Source organism: Argiope bruennichi, chromosome X1 (genome assembly GCF_947563725.1).
Source record: "Argiope bruennichi chromosome X1, qqArgBrue1.1, whole genome shotgun sequence".
In the NCBI taxonomy this organism is placed as follows: Eukaryota; Metazoa; Arthropoda; class Arachnida; order Araneae; family Araneidae; genus Argiope; species Argiope bruennichi.
In genome coordinates, this window is record NC_079162.1 from 77,070,215 (window position 1) to 77,086,459 (window position 16,245).

Below are 16,245 nucleotides of genomic sequence, written 5' to 3' on the forward strand. Positions count from 1 at the left end.
GTTTTCCCCTTGAGGACAAATCTAATTTACTAGCATTGCTTTAAAAAGAACAATCTGAGCCATCTTTTTTTTTTTTTCGTAAATAATTAGAGTACTGTAATTTATTTCTGTCTAAACTCGATAGTATGAAGAATATGCATAATGTAGCAAGTTTATCTTCTCATAATCACCCTTTATATGTAAGTGATTATTTTTAAATTAAGTTTTCTTATTGTTATATCTTTCTTAAATTAATTTTTTATTCAATTGCGAAAATCAGATTATATTTATGTATAGGTTTTACTGAATTGCAAATACGAAATATTAAAATTCGGTTTAATCAAAATTTTGGATGAAATCCAACCCTAACTAGACTAGAGTTTCAAGGCTTAAAAAAAAATGTTTTTGATAAAAGAACATTTGAAACTGTGTAATCTTTTTTTCTTTTTAAATGTTTTCCCCATGATCACAAATAACTCATTTAAAATAAACATAAAAAATTTTATTTTTAATTTTTTTAAATAAAAACTATTAGGTTTTTAAAATTTGCTCTCATATATGATCAAATTAGTCTCACGAAAAGCAAGTTGGGAACAAAAGTGCGATAAATATACTGTGCTCTTACACGTCACAATTGCCATAAAAACAGAACAACATATATACAAATTACTTCAATCAGCATTTTATGCCATATTATCTTTCTTTTGATACTTATTATAATTTTGATGAATGCATTTTTCCACTCCTCAGCTTTCTACAATTTTTTTCTTTGCCATTTCTATTTTTCAGTAAACCTAATAACTTTTACTTTTTGGCTCATCAATGACAGGATTTTTTTAATTTTTAATTTTTGTTATTTTTTTCTTTTTAATCTCAGATGAATTTCATAATTCATCATCATTATTATTATTGAATTTTATAATTATTGTTTTCCAAATTCATTACCAGATGGCGCCACTCACATAGATTCGAAATTTAATTAGAACTAATTAAATTTCGATTAACGACGATTAGCGATTAACTGATAATTAATACATCTAGGAACGAATGAAAAATCGATAACAAAATAACATCGTTACAAACTTTAAATTTTCGAATGCAAAAAATATCAAATTGATGAAAGTATGCAAAAATAGGGTCGCCCTTTAAAAAAGCAAAACTAAAATGAAAGAAGATTTACAGTCACAGCACCGATACTAGATTTATTTGCGAAGAAGTAAAGGAGGGTTTCTATACAACAATTTTTTTCTTTCATTCTCGAGTTAAATGAGTTAGCCATGTCATTGTAGTTTAAACCCAGCTCTGCAATAAGTAGTTAGTGGCTACACAGCTAACTATATAGTTTACGAAGTTAATCCAGGCTTTCATTCTGGACGGTTTCCTTCACCCAAATTGAGTTGCATTCTTCCCGAGGAAGTGCATCCAGCGAGGGGCGTGACTTCCTTCGTCCACATTCCTTGCCTTTAGACATCGCAAATTAAGGAAACCCTTTAGGGAATGCCATCAGGGCACGAAAAATGACATTCAGACCGACGCAAAGCTCAGCATTATTTCAGATTAAAAGCGCTTACTCAGTGCGCAATATCAGTGTAACATCGGGGATGATGTCCCTGGGGATAACAGTAAATAATTCGTACGAGTGTGTTAAATCTTTTTTCTTGGCTACTGCTGTGTCAGGAATTAAAGGTAATGCAGATAGAAGGCCATCAAATGGTTTTATGACTTCATCTGGAAGAGAAGCATTTCTTGTCGAGATAGCAAACATAATGAGTGAAGTTAGAAGACAACAGTCCAACTGAATAATATTCTACACCTAAAAAAGTGGATTTTGTTAAAAATGACTCTATTTTGTAATATATTTCGGCCACTATGGAATTTTCTTAAATATTTGGTAAATAAACATCCAGTACCGTGAAAGTTTAAAGGTTCTTAACCACAAAAATTAAAATACAATTGCAATTCAGTATTATACTATTCCTAAAATTAGACATTTGAAAAATTGGACTCTTTTAGAAGATATTTTGACACTGCGGATTTTTTACGATTAGACAGCAATTTTCAAAGCACTGAGTTTGTAATAAAAATTTATTCCACTGACAGCTGAATTTCTGTTAACTTCTAACTAGAAGAAACTTCCTGTTTGGGGCATTATTGTTATATTAATTCAGCTGTTAATCCATAAAATTCTTTAATTTGATGTTTGCATTATAAGTGAAGGGACCATTATGGTAATAACCATAAGAAAAATAATCATGGCGTATATATAAAGTGATTTACTATAACTTTATAAATTTCAAAACGTCCTGTTAAAAAATAGTCTAACAATGTTAGTATTATGAAAACTATTTTTGCTAACGTTAATCTCTTTTGAAGATTATTTAAGCTAATTTGAGGGGTTTTTTTGCAAATGAACACGTAGTGTCCTGAAAGTTTTTAAACTCTTAAAATAGTCACGTTAGTGACTATGCCTTAAAATACATTTGCTATTCAATATTAAATCATTCCTGAAATTTGGCTAAGATGAATTTTTTTTGAAAGGAGAATATTAACTTTTAGCCAAAAGTAAAAACTATGCTTCTAATATTGACTTTGCTGCACCATTTATGTCGTGGGCAAAGCAAATAGTCAAATTTCTTCGATATTCTAATTTGATGAAACATTCGATTTGGGGCATCACTGCTATCTTAACTCACCTTCTAATTTAAAAAATTATGCGATTCGATGTGTTAATAACATGTGAAAGGGTTATAATGGTAGCAGCCTTAAAAAAAGTAGTCATGACTGGCCATATCGTCCAATTACAAAAACCTCACAAAAGCAGTCACGGAAATTTATTTTCATAAAACAAAAACAGGATTATGAGACAATTTTAAAGATTTCTAAAGTGAAATTTTCAAATACAGACATAATCGTATTCTTCATAACAGTTCTGTTTACTTCTTCATACAGTTCTACAAAATATAAAACTCATTAGAAATTCACGTTTTAGTACTTTCAATTGACAATTACAATTTTCCTCAAACTCTTTTCCTTGATATTGCTTTCAGCATAATAATTGCTAAAATAATTATCTAATCATCGCATTAAATGTTCACAGATTGCTTATTAGCCTTATTAGTTTTCTAATACTTTGATATAGAAAATTAAAATCTATTTATTGCCTTTTGGTAGCATTGCCTGAAACATATGTTAAAATTGTTCTACCAAGATTCTACATGATTCTACCAAGTTGTTTTTCGCCAATTAGCGCATTATTGAGCTCTGACTGTTCGTTATGAAACAAAAACATGTGCATTGGTGAAACTGCGTTGAGAGTAAACAGTTGATATAAAGTTAAAAACTACTTCAATAAAGACACTGCATGAAAAATATTCAAATATACTCAGCATGTGCATCATACTATGTGCTTCTGTAACAAATAATTGATTCAAAAAGCGGCGAGTTCAGTACAAAAATGAAGTTGGTAGACATTAATTATAAAAAATCAAAGCAAATGTATGTAAATGACAAATGAGATAGTAATTTTATAAGTTCAAAGTCGGAATTTCTGTAGCATGCATTTTAATAAAATGTAGAGACACTAATGATTATGAACATTTACAAATGATTGTTGAAAATATTTTTTCCCAAATTCGGGATGAAACTTCTAATATTCGTGTGATGTAATGAAAATATAATGAGTTTGTTGATGAACATAATTTACTGCTTTCTGCTGATTCTGGCAAGGAGTTTCGGGTTTTAAGTGTAGAGTTTAAGTTAAGTGCAGAGCAGGAAAGATGAAATAAACAAAAACAGTAAAAGATGAATTTTTATAATTCTGTAGTCAATAATTAGAATCCATAGGCTCAAATGTACATTAACTTTGTTATGAAAAGATATATTTCTGTCAACTGACGAGGGATAAGAATATATCCCGGTCAAAATACAAAAATTAAAATAATAATACACAGGACGATCACTATAGTCGTGGTACAACAGCTAATTTCTAAACTGTTGAAGGTATACATAGACTTTCTACTATAAAAATGTTTTCATTGAAGTAAAAAATTAATTTTATGAAGTTTGAATCAATAAATGCACTTTTGAAAAAAAAAGTTATTAAAATTTTATGCTATCCTCCGATTTTAATAGAAATATTCAGTCAAAAAGTTTTGATTACATAGCGCATGCAATAAAAAAGTTCCATTGTCTTGTACTTAAAATTGTCCGGTAAAGCTGATTAAATTATATTTTAAAAAAATATTTTTGCCAAACTTACATTTTAAACAAAAAAAATCCACTTCTCAACGATTAAAATCACAGAGTTCTGAAACTTTGAATATTGCTCTTTTAGACGATTTTAAAAGCTAAATTCCTCTAAAGGATCACTGAAAGAAAAGGCAAATGGAAATTATGCAACAATCTCGTAAACAAAAATTATGCGGGAAAAAAATCTCGCAAATAAAAATTATGCAAAAAAAAAACTCGCAAATAAAAATTATGCAAAAAAAATCTCGAAAAACAAAAATTATACAAAAAAAATCTGGCAAATAAAAATTATGCAAAAAAAAAAATCTCGCAAATGGAAATTATGTATTAACTTGATATTATGTTTAGATTTCCTTCGATCATTTAGCATGAAGAGATAGTACCAATACTTCGAATAGAATTTTGATATTTAACTATTTATTTAGAAGGGTATTAATATGTCTCATATTTTAATAATTTTGTTTAATGCTTTATTATCCGTAACTCAGGAACAACTCCAAAAATTTTTGTTGAAATTTATTATGACACACTGATATATTAGCAAAAGAAAATACAAAACTTTTTCCAGTTACTTTATTAATTTATGAAATTCTGGAAAAAAAATATACTTACTAATGCCCTTCCCGGCGAAAATGGAAATAATAAGCATGCTCACTACTGTCCATTCCGGCGAAACTGGAAATGACAAGCATGCTCATTACTGACCCTGAAGATTAAGAATACCTCAGAATGTTTACTGGTAAGTATACTTATTACTTCATTTTAAACAAATTTTTAAAAAAATCTCATGGCATTTTTCATACGCATAACAACGGTATTTCTAAGAATTGAAAATAAATATTTAATTCAACCAATTACTGAACTCTATGTTACATTTAATGTGATTACCAAACGATGGATTACATTACAAAAAAAAAAACTATATAATAAATTAAGAAGACTTTATCTTTTATTGTTTGAAAAGAAAAAATATGAAGTTACAATCTTCCACTTTTACACACGCTAATCATAAGAGTTCTATACACTTAATATGAACTCAAAATATGCTTAAGAATTTTAATATGAAGATTTTGAATTTTGGGAAAACGACTACTTCGTCTTTTTTTTTTTTTTTTTTTTTGCATTCCAGGAATTTATTTTATTTGAAATATTGATATTTCAATATTAGAGTATTTCAGACATAAAGAACTTAATACAAACTTTTTTCTGCTAAGAAAATCTTTATGAGATGAAGTTTAAATAATAGTAACATTTGGTCGCTAGGAAATCCTTTTAGCATACGATATAGGACCAAGTGCATTGGTAGGTGAATGTTCTTGACAGAAAATGGAAGAATGCAGTAATTGAATCATTCTTCTTTGATGATGCTTTAACGTCTGCCAAATATACGACTATTTTTTCTGGGCCATTATCTGATTATTTGGAGGAGTCTGTTTCGAGATGGAATTTGTCAGGAGTATGGCTGAAGCATGATTAGGCTCACAAATCCTTTTGCCTATGTTTTTCTTTCTCAATACATATGGGATTAATATCATTGAATATGGCGATCCTTATGAGTGGCTCCCCCGATCGCCAGATTTAAGTCCTTTAAAATACATCATTTAAGATTGCTTAAAAATAAAGTTTTCGAAACAGAAACCACGAATAGAGGGAATTTGATTATATGAAATATATATCTTATATCATGGCATATATTCCTATTATTTTGGCATATATCTCAGATCATTATGTCTACAATGTTACATAACGAGCAAGAATTTATTTCACTGGTGAATTTCTATTTTTCAACTGAAGAAAGTCATTTTGAGCAAATGTTACTGTAAAGTTAATTTTAATTCAATTTCATAAAAATGTTTATTATAACAATATTTTAAGCAACGTTTCATTCTGTAAAAACATGGTTTAGATTTTTTCAACAAGTTGTGTTATTTTTCTATTTTTTATGCTCAAGCTGAATATATGTTTTAAGGTTTTCTGTTGAATATTAAAACCAATAAAAAATTGCAAAAACATTTTTAATTTCGACCAAACATTTTATTATTTTTTTCAAAAGCTGATATTTATTCCCTGAAATAAATTTGTATTTATTTCAAATTTACCTTAAACAAATATTACTATGTCACTTATAATCATTAAACAATGGAACTTTTGTTATTGTATGCATTTGAATATCAAAACCTTTTAACAGGATATCACTAATAGGATCAGGACACTATGTAAAAATAATTCTGCCTTCCTTACTTTCTAAAAGTGTATTTATTGACTCAAACAAAGTACAATGTAATTTACTTCATTTAAATCGGTTTTTCAACTGGAAATTTTTGTCTGTTCTTATTAGTTCAGATATTAACCACTGGACCACGATGAAAGTGGCTGATGTATAGTGTAGTGTCTAATATCTGTGAAATTAATATATTTGCAGATTTACTAGATATTAATTTTGTTTCCTTAAAAAGCAATAAAAATTTAAAAATAATTATTATTTAACAAAGTAAAAATTTTACAGCAATATTTGTTTACTTTTGCAAAAAAAAGAAACATAAACAAACTGTTAAATTCACACAACCGACATACTAAAATCTGATGCGACAATTAAATGGATGCTTACAAACATCTAATCAGTCAACTTCTTGCAAGAAACATAATTACATCCAAAATAAACCAAGCACTCAACAAACAAAACCAAAAAGAAATGAATTCACACTTTGCCTGTGAATCCAATTTTCCACTTTTTTTATCATGTAATGAGTAAATATTAGTAAATGCACGCAATTGCAACTGTTGCACATGTCTACACGCAACTGAAAACGCAGTATCCCGCAATCTAAGATTTTTCTTTTCTGAGCTGTGATCACTGCCTTCTCCTTGGAAAATACTAAAATACGAATGATGAAATCAAAATTAGCATATTGCTTAATTTATTGAAAAAGATACAGAATATCTATTTGGTATATTTGATGACTTTAAAATATCTCTATATTTATTTTTATGTATTATACATAAAAAATGCAGCAAGAAAAAAAAACAAATATTAATCAAGAGAAACAAAACATTACTGCTTCAAAGTCGAATACACGACATTAAAAAAACATCACTAATTAAAAAAACTGTCAAAATTATTAGTATGTGTTGTTGTTGTTGTTATACTGGGGTAGGCAAGTCTTTAAGACTTAAATATTTTTCATGGATTTTTTAGGGGGCTGACATTATAATTATCCTTTCTTGACATTCCAATTTGGATGAATTATCCATTACAGCATCTAAAACAAATCTCTAATGGCACTAATTAGCAAATGATATAAAAAATAAAGATAAAACAAATCTTAAAAGTATTCCTAAATACAGAAAATATTTATGCTTAAGAGAAAAGGTAAGTTCTTTTTCGTTATACTGTATTAGGTACATAATTCTTCGCGATTTTTATGTCCATATTTTCAAAAGCGCATATCAATTTATTAAACAAGTAAAAATCTGTCTGCTGGTGAAAATTTCTAAATTAAAAATATTGATGCTAAGAATTGCTTTATAAAATTAATTACTTAACACGTTAATTGCTACATCAGCGCCTGTTGAATTTGTTCATCTAGTTAGCATTTCACATCTTTTAAAGAGAAAGTCAAGCGCTGGCCCCCAGGGGACCGTGCAAGAAGAAAATTACTACGGTGTCTTTCGTTTCGCATGCTTTAAACTGCTCGACGTATTTTCTTGTTCTTAAAAATAAAACGAACACTTCATCCCGAAAGAGTGATTTGCGCCAGAAAAACTGTTGTAATTAGCGATTGTTTTCTTTTATAATTTTCAGCTACTTTTATCTCTTTGGAATTACAGCTTTGCATTCTTAATTGAATGGCTGCTTTCAGATCAATTTTTATGCAGGTCTGCGAAACGAAATCAGCATTTCTATACCACAGATGTTGCAATTCATTAATAATATCTCAACACATTTTATAAAATATTCTTTACTTCTTTAAATGTAGAAATATGCACTCCTTTTAAACACTTAGACTTATTTTATGATTGTAAAATTGTAAAAATCGAGTTTTGTATTTAAATTTGGATTTTTTTTTCAGATTTTTGATTTTTTTTTTTTTAATTTAATAGTTGAATGGAAATAACTTCAGTATTTTTGGTGTACCAACGAATGTTTTTTTTTTTTTTCGAAATTGCTTCGGTTAAATGTATTCTGTTATTAAATTGTCATCGTCGAATGATTGTAATTTTAAGAATTTAAATAAAACGAATCAAAGACAGTTGTACCAAGTCAGTGAAGTTCAAAATGTCTAAGATTAAAAAGATTATGAAAAAAATGATAGAATGCAATGTTGAAAATTTAATTATGGTAACAATATATTTACATCTTATAAACATAGGTACCAGTTTATGATATATGCAGTAGTACAATGTAAATATCAGCATTCTTTACAACTTGTTTCCCGCAACATGGAATTAGTTGAATACCTCATTCAGTACCAGTTCTGCTGATGCTTTGAATAGAACGATTTACTGATTTAATCATCTCTGAAGCAGTTCGGCCACGAAGTAGTTCCTTTTTCCCATTAAGTCATCTGACTCAGATTTGAGTCAGATGAGCTCAAATCTGAGTAGAGCAAGTTCCAACCCCAGCGAGCAAAACACTCTATCAGCAATAGTACTGAAGTGTCCCAGTGGTTTTTAAATCAATAGATCATTCCACCCCAAACATCAGCAAAACTGGTACTGAATAAGGTATTTAACTAATTCCATGTTGTGGGAAACAAATTATACAGAAAGCTGCATTGAAGGACTGTAGATATTGAATACTGATACCTGTGTTATATTAAATGTAAATATATTGTTACCATGATAGCATTTCCAACTCTTGTGCATTAGGATAATAAATAATGACATTTAATGCTTAGCACATAATGAGAAATATTTTTTTAAAAAAATTTTATTGAAAGTATCAAAAATTATTCTTGTAATATACATGAGAACAAGAAATAATCAACTGGAAATAATGCAAAATATTGATTATAAGATAGTCTTGCCTGGATAATTTTTGAAAGTTGAAAAGTAGTCAATTCATATTGATGAAATTACGAATTATTTAATTTATAAGCATGTACAATTTTAAGAACAGCATGAGGAGCTTAAAGAAGTTCATTTAAATGTAAATTATATTCTCATTTATAAATATCATCCAATTTTAATGCTGGTGATTTTCACATTTATATGCATTTTAATTTTACAAACTAATAAAATTTCTTATTAGGTAACTCAAATTCTCTCCAAACTGGAAAACTTGTTTCAAACTATAAATAGATATTTTGAGCTCAATTCATTAAATCGGTCGTTTTGTACATGAGACGCGTTTCCAAAGAAAAGAAATCATTATATTGCTTTTGGAAATAAACTATTGCTGTTGCTACAATAGCTAATTAATTTTTCATGATTGATGTTTAAATTTTGTTCATTAGATAGGAAATTAATGCTTGTCTATGAGAGGAATCTTCCTGTATGTTTTTGAAAATTTTTAACATCATTCACAATAATTCTGTGCTCTTTTATAGATATTAGATAATTTTGTAAACTTCTTTTTTTTCAAGCACAATATTTTTATAAGAAAATTCCATTTCTTACCTTACTTATTGCTTCTTGTAATTCAAATATTTTACTAATGGAGTGTCTGAGTTTTAAACTCTTAATCGTCGTGCCGTTACGTCATACGCGCATCGAATTTTCGCTTCTTAAACGCTTTTTAAACGTATAGGCTAAAATTAAATCGTTCAAAGACGCTGCCATTGGATGCAAAAATAACACAAAATCCTTAAACCCCCCAAGAATTCAGCGAGCTCTTAATTCACTAGAACGGCATATTCTAGGAAGGAAAGATGATTCTAATTAGATAATAGAGCAAAAGAATCAGTTGGTTTAATCAACAATGCGTTAAATTCCTCATTACTAAAAACTTTTTCAGTTTGTTATTGATTTTCTCTCTTCAATTCTCAAAATTCCACTTAAAAAATAACATGTAAGTAATATAAAAACAATGCACGATGTGTTTATTAGGATGTGTTCATTAGTTTTACTGTTATTTATTCTGTTTAGAGGAATTAATAGTCCGTTCCTGTGTAGGCTAGAGTTATTTTAAAGAGTAACTCGATGGATCTAATCCATGATCAAATGGTAAAAATTATACCTGAGCCGATACCGGTACTCTCAAAACTTAATGTCATTCAGAGAAGTAAATTTTGAACGAGTCCCAGATTCATTTAGGTGAAATAACTTTAGGGGAACTGGGTTACGAACCTACTATCCTCCAATTCAAGACTCTTTTACCAAACTACCGCAGCCTTGTCTGCTGGTTAGAAGCATTATCATTAAGCAATGTATTATTAGTTTATGTATATATTTTGAATTATTATTATAAACAACAATAAAACAAATATTTTATGATGTGTTAAATAATACATTTCCAAGACATATTTACCGCGCAATCCTCATCAAAACATATTCATACTAAACTGAGATCATAAAAAATCGCCATTACTGTACTCTTGTACGAATCCGAATGTCTAAATATCCATCGTTTTCAATCAACCATAAGCATGAATACAATAATTCCCTTATCGTTCGTCAGTTACAGAAACGATAAGAGAGTTACCTACAATTCTATCCATTCTGTAACGGCCAGTGTTCCAGGTGAATTTCTAGATATATTGAAATCCTTCCAAACGAGCAAAGCAACTACGAATAAATATCTAAAATAACTGCATAGCAGAATGGCAACACAGCCCCATTTGATCATTTCCTGTGTGTATGTGCATGTATGCGTGTATACTTAAGATAACGCGAAAGATATATAATTCACCTCATATTTGCAGAGCTAGAGATAACCTCAAGATGTGTTACACTGCGATGAATAGATAAGTGCCTCATCTTCAGAACCACATACCTATGAATTTACTGGAAGGGGACGAAAATCAATACAATGATGAACTAGATTTAGAGGGGATTACTTCGGGCATCAATTTCCATTGTGTTTTTGTTGGTTTTTGTGTATTAAGTGTGATTATTGTTAGCATTTTGAGTTAAGTAATTATAGGTGATTTAAAAAACTAATTATAATATAAAAAAAAGATATTTCTTTGTGATTTCCACTGAATTTTCCGTGATAAAAAAAGCTTCAATCTTCTAGCCATTTCTTTGCATTTTATTTATTTATTTGAAACAACATTTTTTTTTTCAATTAGAAAAATTATTCAAACTAAATTCATAGGATTCATATACATAGAATTCTGAAGTATAAATGAATCGTATCCAATTATCATGGAATGTTCTTCTTTGCTAAATCGTACATAAAAAAATTTATTAATGACGTGTAATTTTTTAACATAAATGTTTACTTTAGTGTAAAAGCAATGACGAGGTGGTTTTCATTACTATCTCTCTGCCTTATAGTTAAGAAGGTTTTGTGCTTTATAAATAATTGCATATCAATAGCCATTAAACAATTTTTAAAATATTATTATCCATTAAAAACAGCTTTTGATAGAATTTGTCAATGATAATATTTGGTTGATAATTCTCACATTTTAGAATGTTATAGCTCTCTTAATTGTTTCACAACTTTTTTTTCTAAGGTAAAGTCGTAGAAAGATTAATTTCTTCATTTATAGTTCATTCTACCGAAAATGAAACAGACAGTTTTATCTCTTGATATTTACTGTTCCTCTACGATTACTAACATCATTGTTTCGCTATCTAACTAGAACACATAACAATGAAAGAAAAATATTGCTGAATTCGGAATTTTAAGTTACTATAAAAATGATGAACTATTTTTATTAGTATTATTAGCTTGCAATTATTTCAAAAAGTGCAAAAAATATGTTCATTAAGAAATGTTAAGTAGATCTAGATGTTAATATGAAAAATGAATGAGTTGTCTTATAAATAATTTTTGTGCGTTATTTGTTTATTTTAACCCTTTCTAAGGCCGTGGGAAGTATGCTTCCCACCAAATTTATCAATCTTTGTATGAAATTATGTAGGTTGGCATAAGTTCAGACAAATTTTTTTAGTAAGTCAGAAACTTAGATGCTTTAGTTCTTTATCTCAGACAAAATGCTGTGTCTTGATTTGTTACTTAATTATTAATTAACCAAATTAATTAATCAATCAAATTAAATTTATCTAATAAGCTAAATGAATCCGTTTTCTTATTCTAATTTCAAGCCTAAAAATATTTTAACATAATATGACTAGAAAAAAATTGGCCCTTTAAAGAGCTAATGTTTGTATTGTGTGCAATTACGTAAATTCATGAGTCATTTAGTGTCTTTTTTGTGCTCACTCCAAAAAAAGCAAGACAGTATGATGTGTATATAATTTAGTATACATTAACTGTATGCTATGTGAACGCAAAATTTACTTAGCAAATTTTCAAAATTAAAGTTTGCCCCTGATTAGTCATTATAAAGATGGATTAGTCAATAATAGTTAAAATTCCAACCATATAAAAAAACAGCAGGAAATGTCTCCTCAAAACTTTCTCGCAACTCTCTAATAAGGGCGTTATCCCGGAATGCCTTGCATAGCATTGGTGTATAACACTTACGAAATATTATGCTCAGGCATAAATTCAAAATTTTTACTGAACCTGTAGTGTGATCTTAGATTTTTTGGGAGGAGAGGAGACGATTAATAACTGGCATGCGATTAATAGTATTCGAAAGTTGAATTTGTGTTTTAGACGCGTTTTTCCCAACTGACTGAAAAAAATTTGACAATTATATGATTTCATAAAATCACATAACAATTTTGATATATTTAAGTCATTGCGTTTTTGAGTTGTTGCATTTACATGTTTTTGAAAGTACAGATGGACAAATAATCAACCCCCTATTTGATTTGACTCAAAATTTGATAAATGTCAACACTATATATGTTGAATTTTAGCCATCGAGCTCTCTTCCTATTGTAGCTATCGTATTAAAAAGGGTAGACAGACGTCTTTTGAACGGATTTTGCTCAAAATTTGACAGAAATCTACAAATTTCATGTAAAGACCACATACCAAATTTCATCCGTCGGATTCAAACCGTTTGTTGAGTTATCTTTGTTACAGACGTAGGTGCGGACAGACTGTTATAATGCCAAAAAATACGTTTTTAGAACTGAGGGAGATTTGAAACGTGGAGATTCTTTAAAATCCCTAGTTCGAATTTTTTGAAGATTAAACTACTTTCTCTACATTTCGTATACGAGAAAGTAAAAATTAATAGCCGTTTTAAGAAGTCGTAAGGCCGGCGTCCTTGCATAGGGGTAGCGCACCTTCCCCGTGATCTGGGCGTCCCGGGTTCGAATTCCGATTCGGGCATGGTTGTTCTTCATCTGTGTTCTATCTGTGAAGCTAGAAGTCAGACTTCTGCCCTCGGGTTCTCAGGGGTCTTTACCCTCAGAAGCTACTGCATCCCATTTCCATGGTAACGCATACACGACATCATCATCAAGAAATCATAATATATGGTGATCAGAAATATATTAATTCGGAATTTTATTCCATAGAAAACTCTCTTAGAGTATGGAAGTTGCATAGTACGAAGTGAAACTTCAGACACTTGCACGTGAGCGCAATTAGCAATTTTATATGATGGGATCCTAAATCTAATGCCTTTTCCATCTTACTACCTTTCGTTATGCCATGTGGATTATTCTGAAGAATATATTTTGGTTGAATATCCAGTTTTTAAACTTAATCACCAATCAATTTTTACTCTTTTTTTTTCTCACGAAGGCTAAATATATTTTTGTTTGATATTTTTACCACATAAAATTGCGTTTATCACATCATCATCATATTTAGCTAGAGAGCCCAAGGTGAGCCAGTGCCTTCCTCTGAATTCTGTTCCACCGCATTCTATTTTTGACACTTGTTGCTTTTATCACAGTTTTTCAAATGTTTTAAATATATTTTACTACAGATAGTGTAAATCGACTGGCTTTAAACTTTTGTCCAATTGAGAAATATTTTAAACTGCTTTGTGGGAGATCTTAATTCCTTTGAAATCTTTATATCGTTTAATTTTATTTTCCAATATATAGAGTTGATTTATATGCCACACTGTATTTGGTGCAGCTCTGCCATAACTGACTCTTGTGCCACCGAAATCTGTCCAATAACCCGACCTCGGTTCAAAACTAATACCATCCCCAACAGAATTTACAAAGCTTTTAAACAGGAAATAATTGAACAAATGGATTGAAATCTAGACGAAGTGTAACAAATCACATCAAATACAAAGAGGATAACGAAACAGGAACATTAATCTATTGATACAATTGAATTCCATTTATGATGCGAATTTCAATGCCATATCGCGAGCTTTTCTCCATTGAAGTAGTTTCAGATCATCATCAATAGGTCACTGTTTATCTCCAATGACACTTCAATATGCACATCATTTTGTTTTAGCTTATTCTAATAAAGATAATTATAAAGCTTTGTATCCTATTTCATATAATAAAAAGAAGCGCTTATTCTGAAATAATGCACTATTGTTTCTTCGATGATTATTTTTATTAATGATATAAAATAAAATTGATTTGAAATTTCATAGTATTATCAGCAATTTTAAAATAAAGTTTATATCCAATTCGATTGCCTTAAAACTTCAGAAACTCTCCAATTAAACAGTTATGTTCATCTTTCGCAAGTATTTGATGTATCAGAAATTAAATCGAGTTTCGAAAATTAACCTCTGTATCCTTTCAGTTTCTCAATAAAAAAATTAGCAAAATAGGCTAAAACTAATTTGAAATATTGTTTATTACCTATTAATTAATAAGTGAACCATAAACAGCTACTCAGACTTGTCCTGAGACACACAGAAAAATTTGAATGACCGGACGTCAAATATTCATTGTGAACATGAATAAAAGTTCGAAAATTAACCTCTGCATCATTTCAGTTTCTCAATAAAAAAAATTAGCAAAATAGGCTAAAACTAGTTTGAAATATTGTTTATTACTTATTAATTAACAAGTGAACCATAAACCATAAACAGCTACTCAGACCTGTCCTGAGACACACAGAAAAATTTGAATGACCGGACGTCAGATATTCATTGTAAACAGGAAAAAGAGTACGAAAATTAACCTGTGTATCTTTTTAATTTCTCAATAAAAAAAATAGCAAAATAGGCTAAAACTGATTTGAAAAATTGTGTATTACCAACCATAGTGAACCAAGTGAACCAATCATAAACCATAAATAGTTACTGCGCCCTGCCTTGAGATACATGGAAAAATTTGAGTGGCCAGATATCACATATTCATTTAAAACATGAAGATAAAAAGTTATTCCAGTTCAATTACATAACAAACAAATTTCCTTTTCCTAGTCATAAAAGAAAAAGAAAGAAATTTTCTACTTTGGAACTACACTACTATATGCACTTTCTACAATGCAAACTCTCTACAAACTCTCTCTGGGGGCTAAAGTCTATCCCAGTTTCATTATATCCTGAATACTCCTTCGCAGTTGATTTTCGAATAAAAAACGTTTTATAAAATGCGAGTCTTTAACCGACTGCAATGCAACATTTAAAGCACGTGTATTGTAGAAATCCATCTGGAATTTTTGTCGCTCCTCAAAAAAAATTTTGAATCATCCAATACGTCACTGCGTTTTATCTTTTAAGATAAGAAATACCGTTAAACTTTGCGAATTGCTTATTTGCAGCATAAGTGATAAGAAACCACAAAGGAAAAAAACATTCTTTCCAATCTTAAGAAGAATCGGGGTTTTGAAAATCAAGCTTTCGAAAATACAGTCGTGTTTTGATCAAAATTATATCATAATTTGACTTTTCAAATATATTGAAGTCGAATCTCTTAAACGTATTTTTACCAAAGAATTATGAGACATATAATGCTAATGTAATCTAAAATAAATCATATGAGCATATTTTTACCAACGAAATATGAGGCATATAAAGCTAAAGATTTGAAATAAATCATATGAAATGATTATTT